The sequence below is a fragment of the Megascapheus bottae genome, chromosome X, assembly GCF_031878675.1.
Source record: "Megascapheus bottae isolate mThoBot1 chromosome X, mThoBot2.hap1, whole genome shotgun sequence".
Taxonomy (NCBI): Eukaryota; Metazoa; Chordata; class Mammalia; order Rodentia; family Geomyidae; genus Megascapheus; species Megascapheus bottae.
The window spans coordinates 81,646,668-81,658,429 of NC_143547.1; positions in this window are offsets into that span (position 1 = coordinate 81,646,668).

An 11,762-nucleotide genomic window follows, 5' to 3' on the forward strand; every position below is an offset into this window, starting at 1 on the left:
CAGGCAACATTCCTGGACCAACAAAGGTCATCAGCAAGCCTTTTAGGTTATGAAGGCCCTGTGTCAAAGCATCACTGGCAGCTGCAGCAATAGCTGCTAAGGAAATAAAAGCTAAAATACCTGCTACTATTAATCCAATAAACCTCCTAGGGCGCATTAGGTCTTTCAATAGTTGTAAAGCCAAGATACAAGAATCTTCATACCAGGGTACAGACATATTCACAGGTAACATAATATAAGGTGGTTGTTTAACAATAATAACAGAGGTAGCTAATCCATTATACATACAATTTGTAAAAGAACAATTTTCACATGTTACATTAAATTGTGTAGAATCAATGGATATGTTAAAAGGTCCATACATAATAGCAAAAGGAAGAGAAACACAGTTCATAATGTTCTTTTGATAGGAGGAGCTGGGTAGAATTGGCTCCTGACGAGTCTAATAGCTGTGAGGAAGTCCCAGTAATATTGGTGATAAGGTTGCTTTTGATCTGGCACCCATATCCAGTGATTGATAGACTGCATCTCAGCACATCCTGGAATGGAGTCATTGTTCCAAAGTTTAAAGCACAGTGGGGTGCTGATCCCAGAAGCAGAGAATCTACCCGTTTGAATGTGTTGAATAAACGGATCATGAGCAGTCCCATATGCTGATCGGTTGACATGCAGAAAAAACTCAGGTCCTTCCCACATAGCAGGATGCACCACTGGAGGGTCTGGGATGTAGGTCCAGTGAGTCACTGCTTGGATGGCCACTGTCACTCTCCACAATCCGAACACAGTGTTCAGGCAGCCAGAGGGCGTCATTTTCTTCCTGTGAAAAAATACATACATGCCCTTGACCCCAGGTTAGAATGGGATCGGGTCTGTGCCAAGCACCAGTTAGGGGATCCTTCCACTTTACAAAAGCAAAAGCACACTGCTCTCTTTTTTCCCAGAATCGCTTCGGAGCAGTAGATAAATTATTTAAGTCCAAATTCAAAAAATTTAAAACAAATAAAGCATGATTAAGTATATTCACATGGGTAGCGAGATACAACTCCCCCTTCTGTATTTTAACAATTTGATGTTTTAGTAATCCATTAGCTCGCTCCACAATACCTTGACCTTGAGGATTATAAGGAATGCCTGTAATATGAGTGATATTATAAGAATGGCAGGAGGATTGAAATGCACGGCCTGCAATAACCAGGGCCATTATCTGTTTTAATTTGTGAGGGAATCCCCATCACAGCAAAACAGCGAAGGCAATGGGAAATACAATGTTGAGTAGCTTCCCCAGCAAGGGGGGTGGCCAGAATAAAATTAGAGTAAGTATCCACTGTAACATAAGTATATTTTAACTGGCCAAATGATGGAATCTGTGTGACATCCATCTGCCAAATGTGATTAGAAAGCAGTCCACATGGATTTACAGCTGTATGAGGAGCTGGTGAGAAAGGCACACAGTTGGAGCAAGTTTTAACTATTTGTCATGGCCTTCTCTAGATAATTTAAACTGTCCACGACCTTGATTTCACCTGTATAATCCTGGTCAATCACACCAGGTGTTATCTGAATGCCTTTAAGGGCTGAGCTGCTACGTCCTAGCAGCAATCCAACCATTCTTGAGGGGACGGGGCCCAAGACCCCCATGGGGAGAGTCTGTATCCCCATTTCTGGTATCAATACTGTGTAGGTGGAGGAACAGAGGTCCAGTCCTGCGCTGCCTGGGGTGGCATGGAAGAGGTCGGATACTGATTTTGGGGGGTTGTTAGAAGATGAGCTTGTGGCCGAGAAGAGGGAGGGACTGCCCCATAATTTTGAGGGGCCCCTTCTCCAGTTTCCCGAAAATGGGCGGCCATTTCTGTTTGTTACTGACTTGCAATTTTTAGCCCAGTGGTTTCCTTTACCACAGCGTGGACATGTGCCAGGTGAGGTTTCTCTCTAACTTGGCCTGGCGTGGGAATTGGGCCATCCGATGTCCCATTTGTCCACAAGAAAAGCAACTCCCTGGGGGTCCAGCAGCCCGAGAATGCTGCTGGCCTCTATATTTTATATTTTCACTAACAGTCTTTCCTTGAGGAGCGGCGGCTAATGTGAGACCTTGTATATGGGAGGGTTCTATATCAGCACGCAGTCTAATATAGTCTGTGATTCCTCCCTTATTCCTATGGGGTCTGATAGCCGCCTGACAGGTGGCGTTGGCATTTTCATAGGCTATTTGTTTAACCATAGCCCTGCTTGCGTTCTCATCTTGAACTAGGCGGTCTGCAGTTTCCATTAATCGAGACAAAAATTCTTGATAAGGTTCACCAGGTCCCTGTCTGATTTCAACAAGATTTTTAGTACAGTTAGAATTTGGTAATTTTTTCCAAGCCTCTTTCGCCGCTGCATTTATTTGTATATAGGCTTCCATTGAATAGCCCAATTGATCTTTGGTATTTCTATAGGTTCCCTCTCCTACCAATTGGTCAAAAGTATAAGGCAGGTACTTAGCCCCTTTTGCTTCAACTATAGCTTGACACCATTCAGTAAATGCTGTTGTCCATAATAAGTAATCTCCCCCACTAAGGCATGCTTTGGCAAGCTGCTTCCAGTCATTTGGGCAAAAAATGTCAGTACACACGGACTCCAATGTTACTCGAGTAAAAGGGGCAGTTGGTCCGTGTTGGGAGCCGGCACTCTTTAAGTCCCGTAATAGTTTAAAAGGAACAAGTTGTTCATCATGATCAACTAAAATAGGGAAGCATCGAGACCCGGAGACATCTTCCCCCTTTTTAGCAGCCTGAGCCAGGTTTAGTTGCAACGCACTGTGCCTGGTCCTAGTGCCTGTTAAGAGTGACTTGTTGCTAGGGCCTTCAGGCATGCCTAAAGGTTGAAAAGAGAGTTGGGGCCATAAGACTGCAGCCGGAGGCAGTTGGAGTGAGGGGTAAGGATTAGACTCGACACAATAATGGCTGGAGGGTCATATTTATTTCCTACTTCTGGGGGGGCACTCTTCTCTATCCCCATCTTAGATAGTAGATGGAGGATTTCTTTAAACATCTCCTCCACCTTAGCCGGCCAGTCCTCCGACGGCTCATCAAATCTTTCCTCCTTGATATTCAAATCTGAATTCTTATACTCAATATCCACTGGCTGTTGTTCCTTTTTCACGATCTCACTTAAACTCTCTCGGGCTACAGCATATGGCTCAGCCTCAGGTTTTTTCTCAGAAGGGTTCTTTAATTCAAGATTAAGTTTGGCACTCTCATGTCGAAGATCTAAACATTCATTTACTAAATTCCACAAAGTAATAGCCTCTGCAGGGGTCTTTTCAGGGCCATTTATACCATAATAATCTTGAATTCCTTTCCCTACCCTTAGCCAGGTTTCTAAATTTAGGGTTCCCTCCTCTGGAAACCACGGGAATGCCTCCTCGATAAACTGTAGGAAGCGCTCAAGCTGCCCTTGTCCCACCCGTGTTCCATGGGCTTGAAGTATGTCCCTAAGGACCTGCACATAGAGCCTGTGGCTGTCTTGACCCATAATTTTTTACTCCCGACTATACACTCTCTCGCTCTCTCACTCTCTTAAGATCCTCTCTTAAGAGTCCTATGACACGTCACTCACCACAGCGGGGTCCTCCACCCTTGTCCCAGATTTTCAGGGTCCCTGTTCGGGCGCCACTTGCCGGGGCCAGCTGGCAGCGAACCAGGGTTCGCAGATTGGGATTCCTGAAATAGGGGGCAGGGACTAGGAAAAAATAGAAGAGAGACAAACAGATGGGGTTCAGGAGGGCTACAGCCCAAATCAGGAGCCACGGCTTAAGAAGCCAGTAGCCCAAGACTGCAGCCCAGTTTATTTCCAGTTCTGACCTTAAATACACTTCTTTAAACTAGGTAACTGCCAGAGGTTACATTTGTACAAACAGTATCAAGTCTCAAATAGGTTGAATGAGAAACAATCAAGTCCCAAACAGGTTAAATGAGAAGCTATTGACACAGCCCAAAATCATCATAAGAGCCTTCTTCCTTGTGTACTCAATTGTGCAGGTCCAAGGTCACTGACCCCACAGTCAGGGTCACTGGCCCCACAGTCGGTCCCCAACAGGCTGGGAGTTTGGCCTAGTGGTACAGTGCTTGCCTAGCATGCACGAAGACCTGGGTTCAATTCCTTAGTACCACATATACATAGAAAAAGCCAGAAATTGTGCTGAGGCTCAAGTGGTAGAACTCTAGCCTTGAGAAAGTCCAAGGACAGTGCTCAGGCCATGAGCTCAAGCCCAGGTCCGGCAAAAAAAAGAAAAAAAAGAAATGCAAATCAAAACAACTCTATGATTCCAAGTCACTTCAGTTAGAATGGCCAGGATAGAGAAGTCTAATAAGAACAGATGCTTGGGCGGGGGGGGGGGGGGGGGGGGGGATTTGGCCAGGAGGGATCACTACTAAACTGTAGGTGGGAGTGCAAACTGGTTCAATTGGTATGGAAAGCAGTATGACAGTTCCTCAAAGGACTAAACATAGAGCTCCACTATGACCCAGCAATTCCACTACTTGCCATTTACCCAATCATCTAGAAAAAAGGACATGCTAAACCCAATAGCACAACGATGTTCATTGCAGCACTATTTACCATAGCAAAGATATGGAACCAACTTAGATGCCGCTCAGTTGATGAGTAGATCACCAAGATGTGGTATTTATACACAATGGAATTCTATGCTGCTGTCGTTTGAGGAAATGCCATATTGCTTTCCATAGTAGTTGAACGAGTTTGCAGTCCCACAAACAGTTTAGTAGTGATCCCTCCTGGTCACATCCCCTCAAACGTCTGTTCTTATTAGATTTCTTGATCCTGGCCATTCGAACTGGAGTGAGGTGGAATCTTAGAGTTGTTTTGATTTGCATTTCTTTTATGTCCAGAGTTGTTGAACATTTCTTCATGTGTTTAGAGGCCGTATTTATTTCTTCTTCAGGGAAGACTCTCTTAAGCCTTTGGCCCATCTTTTAATGGGATGGTTGTTTCTTTAGAGATTAGTTTTAGAGTGATTCAATTTTTTGATCTGTTGATATATTTTAGATATGAGGCCTTTGTCTGTTGTATGGTAAGTTTTCTAGTTAATTGCCTATCTATGTCCTTTGCCATACAGAAGCTCTGCAGTTTAATGCAGTCCCACTTGGTCCTAATTAAGAAAGCTTTGACCTGTGCCAAGGAGACCTAGTATATCTCCTATTCCTTCTTGTAGAGTTTTCAGTGTATCAGCTTTTACCTTGAGGTCTTTGATCCATTTCAAGTTAATCCTAGTGCAGGGTGACAAAGAAGAATCCAAATTTAGTTCTCTGCAGGTGCTTAAAAAGTTCTGCCAGCATCACTTGTTGAAGTAGCTGTCTTTCTCCCATTCTATATTTTGGCACCCTTATGAAAGATCAAGTGGCCATAGATCTGTGGATTAATATCTGGGTCCTCATTTCTATTCCATTGGTCTTCAGGTCTTTTCTTGTACCAGTACCAAGCTGTTTTGGTCACTATAGCTCTGTAAGAGAGTCTGAAGTTTGGTATTGAAATTCCTTCAGCACTATTCTTTCTGCTAAGAAGAGTTTTTTCTATACAGGGTCTTTTATTATTCCATATGAAATTTTGGATTGCCTCTTCTATTTCTTTAAAGAATGACATTGCGATATTTATGGGTATCGCACTGAATTTGTAGATAGGCCTTGGCAAGATCGCCATTTTCACGATGTTAATTCTTCCTATCCAGGAGCATGGGAGGTTTGTCCAGTTCCTCAGTTCTGCTTTAATTTCCTTTTTCATGGTTTTCAAGTTTTCATCAAAAAGGTCCTTTACATTCTTAGTTAAGGTAATTCCTAGGTACTTTATTTTCTTTGAGACTATTGCAAAAGGAGTTGCTTTCCTGATAGTTGCCTCATTCTTCTCACTGTTGGCATATAGGAAGACAGCTGATTTTTGAGGGTTAATTTTATACTCTGCTCTCTTGCCAAAGTTTTGAATCAGCTCAAGCAGCTTTGGGGTGGAGTCTATAGGGTTCTTTAAATACAGAATCATGTCATCTGCAAAGAGGGAAAGTTTCACTTCCTCTTTCCCTGTTTGGATCCCCTTTATGCTGCTTCTTGCCTTTTTGCTCTGGTTAGGAATTCTAATACTATGTTAAAGAGGAGTGAAAAGAGTGGGCATTCTTGTCTCATTCCTGATTTTAGAGGGAATGGCTTTAGATTTTCACCATTAAGTATAATACTAGCTGTGGGTTTGTCAATCACAGCCTTTATTATACTGAGGATTGTTCCATGGATTCCTAGTTTCTCCAGAGCTTTTAGCATAAAGGGGTGTTGGATCTTGTCAAATGCCTTTTCTTAATCTATTGAGACAAGCATGTGATTTTTGTCCTTGCTCCTGTTGATGTGTTGAATTATATTGATTGATTTGTATATGATTGATTGCTTTGCATTCCTGTGATGAATCCTGTTTGATCATAGTGTATAATTTTTTTATGAGTTATTGAAGACAGTTGGTCAGTATTTTGTTGAGAAGTTTTGCATCGATGTTCATCAAAGAAATGGGTCTTTAGTTCTCTTGCTTTGATGAATCTCTGTCTGATTTTGGGATGAGGGTTATACTAGCTTCGTAGAATGAGTTTGTCAAAGATCCTTCATTTTCAATTTTGTTGAAGAGCTTGAGGAGTATTGTTGTGATCTCTGCTTTGAAGACTTTATAGAATTCAGCTTTGAATCCATCTGGCCCTGGACTTTTCTTAGGAGGAAGGTCTCTTATTGCCATTTCTATTTCAGTGCTTGAAATAGGTCTGTTTAGTTGGATTTTCTCTTCTTGGTTCAGTGTGGGTATGTTAATATTGGTTAGAAATTCATCCATTTCTTCGAGATTCTCAAATTTGTTGGCATCATGAGGGCATACTTTTCAAACTTTTATGCCAACAAATTTGAGAATCTAGGAATCATTTAGTATCAAGACCTTTGACATTTACAGAGGAAGGCATCATTTGTGAATTTAGGCCTTTATATTATCTGAATTATCAAAATTGTTCCAAAGTTCACTGTAAGTTCAAGTTCATTCCTTTACTATGCAGTATGAATATCAAGTACATTGATGACTTTATTCCTTTTAGATTAACAATATCCTCTTCTACAATTTCATCAATGTTACCTTTTATTCAAGATCATATTGAAGTTTCATCTCTTTCAAAAATTATTGTGACTAATTGAATCCTCATTAATCTTAGTTTCCTCTCAGCAATGAAAACATTTTCTCTGCGTGGCTTTCCTTTCTTGCTTTGCAAATTCTGGGTTTTTTTTGGCTTAGTATCTGTATCCTGGTCATCTCTTAGTGCTCCTAACATATAATGTACTTCAAATAAAGCCCATCTCAAAATCCTCTTCTACCCACTTCCCTCAATGTTACTCTACTTAAAATAAGAGATGAGGAGCTATTTGTTTATTAATAATCATCATTTTATACAGTCTTAAATACTGTAGTTATGTTTTTCTGTACACTCCTAAAAAATTTGGCAAAGGATTTGTACTTTTTTTTGGGGGGGAGACTTGTATTTTTAGAGTTGCAAAAAACTCGTAATCCATTCTGGGCTTTGAACTTAAAAATTCATAATTTTTTGTAGACAATATCCATGAGATTTGGTAGGAAATCATGTCAGAACACAGAATTACTTTTCTAATGCCTAGATCCTATCCAAAATATTCCTCAGTTTATTATGAATTAATTATTCTTCTGTGTTTTGAGTAATAAAATAAAAATGTTATAATTAACCCCAAGAAAAGTAAGAACTTAAAGGAAATAATTTCCAAAATATGGTTCCTTCTATCTTGGGAATATTTTGAAACCATTATGAATTGATTATTGCTGTAATAAAATAATACCTTTCCTAATAAGAAGAAATGCGTTTTTAAAAATCAAATGTTCATATTAAGCAAAGTACTAATTTGAGAATAAATATTTCAGTTATCTTTAGCTATGATGGGTATATACTTACAAGATTTACAATTGAGAGTTGGAAATAAATCAGAAGTATGCAGTTTTTTTGAAATTTAAAATACTCATTCTAACATGAGGTAGTTTAAGTGTTTGCTTTTCTATGCATCTGGATCTTAGAAAATTTTGACCTGTTTCTAGGAGTCCTCATATTTCCCTTACCCCTTCCTGTAATATTTTCATTATTTTTCTTTTGACATTGAGATCTTTAAATCATTTTGGATTGACTCTGGTGTAAGGTGATATATAAAGATCTGGTTTCAGTTTTCTGCATGTGGATAGCCAGTTTTGCCAGCACCAATTGTTGAAGAAGCTGTCTTCAGCCTAGGTTTTTGACTTCTATGTGAAATATTAGATGGCTATAGGTCTGTGGATTTATTTCTGGGTCTTCTGTTCCATTGGTCCTCAGGACTATTTGTGTTTCAGTACCAAACATTTTTTTGCTGGTCCTGGAGCTTGAACTCAGGGCATCGTTGTTGTCCATGATCCTCATTGTGCTGAGCTAGGATTACAATAACAATGAGCTATTTTTGCTACTATGGCTTTGTAATAGAGTTTGAAATTTGAAGAACACTGTTCTTCCTGCTCAGGAACAAATCAAAGAAATATTGAATAAATGGGATTGCATGAAACTTACAAGTTTCTTTCTGGTGAAGGCCATAGAAAACAAGCTAAATAGAAGTGCCACAGAAAGGAAAAACATTTTCAGTAGTGTACATCAGACATGGGTCTAATATCCAAAATGTACTTAGAGCTCAAAAAATTGAACCCCTGCAAAATAAATCCTCAAAGAAAAACTCTATTAATAAATGGGCCAATGACTTAAAAAGAGACTTCTACATAGAGTAAAAAATGTAAATAGGGACCAAGACATGTGAAAGGGTATCAATGTATGGGAATTAATGCACCATCTATCTGGCAAATATCATGTAACCCTTCTATTAATTACAATAAAAATATATGAAAAAAAGAAATGAGTGGAGCTTGCTCATAGAAAAAAATGTCCAATAGACCCATGAGGAAATATTTAACATCTCCATCCATAAAGGAAATGCAAATCAAAACAATACTGAGATTCTACAGAATAGCCAGTAGCAAGAAAACTAACAATAACAAATGCTGGTATGGAAAAAGGGAAGTCTGTTTCACTCTTGGTGGGAATGTAAACTTGTTCAACCAGTCTGGAAAGTACTATGTAGGTTCCTCAAGAAAGCACAGAGCTTCCCTATAACCCAGAAATTCCACTCCTGGGAATTTATCCAATCAAACCAAGATTATGACACACTAAAGCTACCAGCACACCACATTTACTCACGCATTTTTTCCATAGCCAAGATATGAAATCCACCCAGATGTCCTACAATGGATGAATGATCAAGAAAATATCATATATATTCATAATATAATTTTTTGCCAGTTGTGGGGCTTGATCTCAGGGCCTGAGCACTGTCTTTGGACTTTTCTCAAGGCTAGAGCTCTACCACTTGAGCCACAACACCACTTCCAGCTTTTTGCTATGTATGTGGTACCGAGGGATCGAACCAGGGTCTTCGTGCATGCTAGGCAAGCACTCTACCAGTAGACCAAACTCCCAGCCCTCATAATAGAATTTTATTCATCCATCGTAAAGAATGATATTGTACCATCATAAAGAAATTGAAAGACTTGGGAAAAGTTGTATTAAGCAAAGTAAGGGAAGGTGGGAGAAGGTGGTCAAAAGGACATTGTATATTACACAGAACTGAGAAATACAAGGGAAGGGGGTGGGTTGAAGGAGAGTGAAGATATTGAAGTGATGACACAGATCAAGATGTATTGTAAACACAAACTGCTTTGTTAAGTAAGAAAAATGAATAACCTAAGATTAAGATAAGTAAGGGAATAGATGTGTTGGAGGGGTAGAAGAGAGCAATGAAAGGGATGACATTGATCATGAATATTCATATACTGCTTCAGTAAAAGGCAACTCCTTTATACAACCACTTAAAAATAATAAAAAATAATCAGCCCCCACAGAAAAAGTTAGCTTTGCAACAGGAAATGGTATATTGGTTTATAAAAGGCATGATTTTGTTTTACTTATGTGGAAATACACTGAGTATGATTGGAATGCTTAAACTGAAAGTCCTAGCAAGGATACAACTAGATATCTTTTGTTAACCAGTATTCAATGTCTTAAATTTTTAGCATTTCGAAACAATTTATGAGTTGAATGACTATTATGTAATGGTTTGCAGTTAGAGTGCTTGCACAAAATAAGGCACCTTCACAGGCATCAAGATGGACTGTTTGGCAAGTTAGACCATCCTCTTACTCTACATTAGCTTAATTATAACACAAATGAAATCTGTATGCTTGAGTAGGACTGCCCCTTTCTTGGCTTATGGGTCTCTCTTGGTTGGAATTGATAGAGATTTTAGAGGCAATCTGACTTTTCAGAATATATTTGAAGCCTTTATGAATTCAAAAGGATATCTTAAGAAAAACACAGTTTTTCTCTATTTCCATGTATATGGTTACAATTACCCCTCTACATCAAATTATTTGCATCAAGAATACTGGAAATGATCTATGCAATGACTCAGTTGAAATGTCATAGGTAATCATTATTATTTCTCTTTTTTGGGGGGGTCATGGGGCTTGAACTAGGCCTGGGCGCTGACCCTGAGCTCTTCAGCTCAAGGCTACAGCCCTAGCCCTGTCCCTTGAGCCAAGCCCCATTTCCCATTTTTTCAGAATTTATTTGGAGAGTTTCAGGTTCTTTTGTGCCTGGGCTGGATTTGAACCTTGATCCTCAGATCTCATCTGCCTGAGTACCTAGGATTATAGGTGTGAGCCACCTATAATGGTGGTGCTAGTCACTACTTTTTTTTCTAGACAATTTCTCTATCTTTATTATATCAGAAATATAATTTGCCTTATTCCAGTGTATGCATGTAGAACTAGAATGGCAAGAAAAATGGGTAATAATTTTCAACATAAGGTAGCATCACCTTATCATGTATCTAGCAATAAGACAAAAGATGAAAAAACAGGCACTTCAGAAAATGAAGTTTACTCTATTTCCTCCTAACTTTTCCCAAATCTCTATTCCCAGCCTTGAGAAAAAAATAAAACTTTTTCTTTTCTTGTGAGTTTAATCAGTCAACTGCAGGTGGTAAATAACATACAATTAGAGTGCTGGTATGCTTCATGTTCATGAAAACAGCCTGATTCCCTTGGGGTTTCTAAACAATGGCTATCTTTGAACTCTCATTTTTCATAGAACCCACGTTTCATTTTCTCCTTGTGTAGAGTTAATTGAGTCATAATTTTTCCACATTTATTTACAATTAGTGATCTGTTCTCTCTTGATAAAGGGTTGCTTGGCATTTGCAAATGACTCTATTTATTGAGCCATCTCATCAATTAAGGATCTGAAAAACCAAAAATTTTTTATGTGTGCTTGTTTTTATTTCTCAAGTTTAATCTGAGATAATAATCAGTGTACCCCAAGTTCTTTTGATCATTATTCTGAGATGGAAGTTAGTCTTTGAATTGAAAACAAATTTATTTTATGTATTTATTTAGTTTTGTATGTTTGCTAGCTTTGGGGCTTGAACTGAGGCCCTGGGCATTGTCCTTGAGCTTTCTCAAGGCTAGCATTCTACCACTTGAGCCACAGCATTACTTCCAGGTTTTCTGTCTGTGTGGTATTTAGGAATCCAACTCACGGCTTTGTGCATTCTAGGCACTCGACCACTAGGCCACACTCCTGGCCCCTGAAGACAATTTTAAAC